Source organism: Pristiophorus japonicus, chromosome 25 (assembly GCF_044704955.1).
Source record: "Pristiophorus japonicus isolate sPriJap1 chromosome 25, sPriJap1.hap1, whole genome shotgun sequence".
NCBI classification, from domain to species: domain Eukaryota; kingdom Metazoa; phylum Chordata; class Chondrichthyes; family Pristiophoridae; genus Pristiophorus; species Pristiophorus japonicus.
Window position 1 is genome coordinate 25321048 of NC_092001.1, and position 3648 is coordinate 25324695.

The window sequence follows — 3648 nt, forward strand, 5'->3', positions numbered from 1 at the left end:
AAACCTTACCTACATGTTCACTGTTTTATTCCAGCACAAAATATTGCAACAGAGGGTGAAAATTGTACGTATTTGTGGGATAGAGTGGAGGCGTTTAGATATTTAATCAATAACTCCGATGTAAATAATAATGTGCCGAAAACACACTCGATTTCAAAGAGAAAATATGTAAACGCATTGTTTATCTCGACATAATCCCGACAACACATTCAAAAGAAATAAGTATTTTCCTGAACATTTCGCTAAAAATGTTGTGCTCCCTGTTGCAATGGCTCGTGTATTGGAGTTCTCGCTGATTCTGTTCGAGAGAAACATTCAAACTTATCGATTCGAGTCCCATCAAAGACCAAATGTAAATTAATGGAATGGTTACCGCACAGCAGGAGGCCATTCGTCCCATCGAGAGTGTGCTAGCTCTCAGCTAGTCCCACTTCGCCGTCCTTTCCCCATAGCCCTGCAGGACAGGGTTGGCGGGTTCCGATGCTGGAAAGTAATTGTTTGCAGCAAACCGCAACTGTCTGCGATAGCCGGAAGGTTTAATGTTTTGGGCCTGAAATCGACTCAGGTTTACCTGTTCGCCGCTGCACTGTTTAAAGCTCCGTTCAGTGCTTGAATAACTAAGAGCTGTAGCTGACGGGCTGCATTTCCCTCTCTCAGAGCCTGAGAGATCCGCTAGGGCGGGATGCACGTTTAAACTGTCGCCCAATTATCTTTTACGCTTTTACAACATTTCAAGAGAGCAAAAGGATTTCCCCTCAAGTTGCAACGATCTTTTCTGTTATTGACTTCGCATGCATCTTTCTATCTCTCCCCGTATCTGCCTCTTGTATTTGTCTGGTTTTCGCTGATTGACTTCTCAGGTTTAAATGGAAGGCTTGGGCTGATCTAACCTGCAACAAGGACAGCAATGGGTAAAGAAAGACGTGGACTATAGGACAGGAATGGTGTAAATTAGGGGCAAATATCTTCACAGATATGTCCCTTCGCGCTCGCAGTGAAATAAAGCAGCACCGAATACAGTTGTCTTAAGGTAGAGTATACCTTAAGTGGATGCCGACACAGACCACAATATAGAGCTATTAATGCTTCAAAAGCATATTTGATAATACAGATCACGTATTCAAAACTAGTTTTGTAAAGACATTCCAATATTGTTGAATTGGAATAGTCAGCAATGCTCGCACGGTAGTTTGATGCCAGTTGGAAAGCTGTCTGAAAGAAGATGCAGAACATTAACTTTCTGCTGAGCAGACCATGAGCCTACTTCTTGAAAATGGTTCTCCAGTCCCGCTAAGAGGGGATTAAGTATCATGAGAGTTGGATGGGACTGTGCCCACGTGTATAGCAGGACGTGTAAGGGCTTTTTCCCTTCTTTAAAGAACAGTAATGACTCAGTTGCAGAATTTACTCGCACCACTCGCAATTCGGCCCAAGGATGAGCCGAGCCGATCACGTGGAGTTAATACAATTCCTTCAGTCAGTAAATTCAGTTGGCATATCAAGAAAAACGCAAGAAATCACTGTGACTTAGTCAGTGAGCGCGCAGCATAATGGATAAGGTGTTTATTTATGCTATGTACCATAACGTTACCAGGAAATTACAGTTTTGATGAGATTTGGATTCAAAGCTTAATTTATGCAATATTCAGTCAAATACTTGTAAGGTTTATCAGCAACCAACGCTGAATAAAGTAAATTAACACAATCGATTTGCAGTCCATCGCCTTAAGCTCTCGTCTACAATCTAGCACAACTCAGTGATTCCATTTCAGGCTTTTTGCATCCGTACAGAAATATGCTGCAACAAGTCCCCGTCACGACGTGTCCTGCCCGTGCACCCAGATCGACAATGTTGAAAATGTACAATCAGCTTCTGTAGGCAAACGGCCTTCAGTTACTACAGGATGCCTGTGAACTGTCTCCTGAAAAGATGAGGTGCGGGCCCCTTTTAAATAGACCAGGCAGCCTGACCAAGCCGGTTCCAAAACCGACCAATATAGAACTCTCTACAGTTAGACCACATTAGGAGTACTGTGTGCAATTCTGGTCGCTTTCTTATACAATAAACTAGCGAGGCACTGGATAGGTTGCAGAGAAGATGGTATACTATCAGGATGAATCGACAAGCTCAATTTATTGTGTCGCGAAACGAGAAGTCTGAGGGGTGAACTAATAGAGCTCTATAATAGCTTGAAAGGTTTTGATAGAGTAGATACAGAGTGTTTCCACTTGTGGGGAAAGTATGACACAAAGATTAGTGGGAAAGCGGGTTGTGTAGATGGCACAGAGAAACTGCAACGAGATTTAGATAGTTTAAGCGAATGCGCTATTGTTTGGCAGATGGAATACAATGTCAGAAAATGTGAGGTCATCCACCTTGGGAAAAAAAAACAGTAAAAGGGAATATTATTTGAATGGGGAGACATTACAACATGCTTCGGTGCAGAGGGACCTGGGGGTCCTTGTGCATGAACTCTTTTAGGAGCAAACAAAAAACATTAAACCGTGCCCCCCGATCTGGGGGAAACAGCAAGCATTTACAAGGCACTTTTATTTTTTGTGGGGTTTTTTTGGGGCACAAAATCGTATTTTTTCTCCAAGTGCCCCCTATAAAAGGGGAGGGGGACACTAACAGCACCGGCAATTAAAACAAATTAACTTCAAAACGTAAACTCAATTTAAAATGTGGTTGCCGGGCGTGATGATGCACTCCAGTCACTCCGGTGCCCAACTCTCGCAGAAGGCCGCGAGCTTACCGGTGGACACAGTGTGCTCCATCTCCAAGGGCACCCTGGACCGGATTTACACGCGGAAGAGAGGCAGGCAGTCCGGCTGAACGACCCCCTCGACGGCCCGCTGCCTGGACCGGCTGATGGCGCCCTTGGCCATGCCCAGGAGCAGTCCTACGAGGAGGCCCTCGGACCTACCCGCTCCCCTCCGCACAGGGTGCCCAAAGATCAGGAGTGTGGGACTGAAGTGCAGCCAGAATTTCAGGAGCAGCCCCTTTAAGTAACAAAACAGGGGCTGCAACCTCCTGCACTCAATAAAAACATGGAACACGGAATCTTCCAGGCTGCAGAAATTGCAGGCGGCCTGGGAGCCCGTGAACCGGCTTAAAAATGTATTGCACGGCACTGCTCCGTGCACCACCCTCCAGGCCAAGTCCCCGATAAACAGGGGGAGGACCCCCGTGTAGTGTGCCCTCCGTCTGGGACCCCCACCTCCTGCGGACAGCAAGATAGTACGCCATGGCGTGTCCGGACGGCAGGCGAGGATGGCAAACTTGAGAGTGTGCAGGAGCAGCCCGTACAGGAAATCCCTCCACGCGGAACTGAAAGGCACGGAGTGGATTTCCTCGAGGCGGCTCAAGTTGTGACGCGCCGGCCCCCGAGTTAGTTTGCAGGTGCAGCAGATAATCAGGAAGGTAAATGGAATGTTGACTTCATTGCGAGAGGGATGGAGTACAAAAGCAGGGAGGTTCTGCTGTAACTGTACAGGATATTAGTGAGGCCGCACCTGGAGTACTGCGTGCAGTTGCGGTCACCTTACTTAAGGAAGGATATACTAGCTTTGGAGGGGGTACAGAGACGATTCACTAGACTGATTCCGGAGAGGAGGGGGTTACCTTATGATGATAAATTGAGTAGA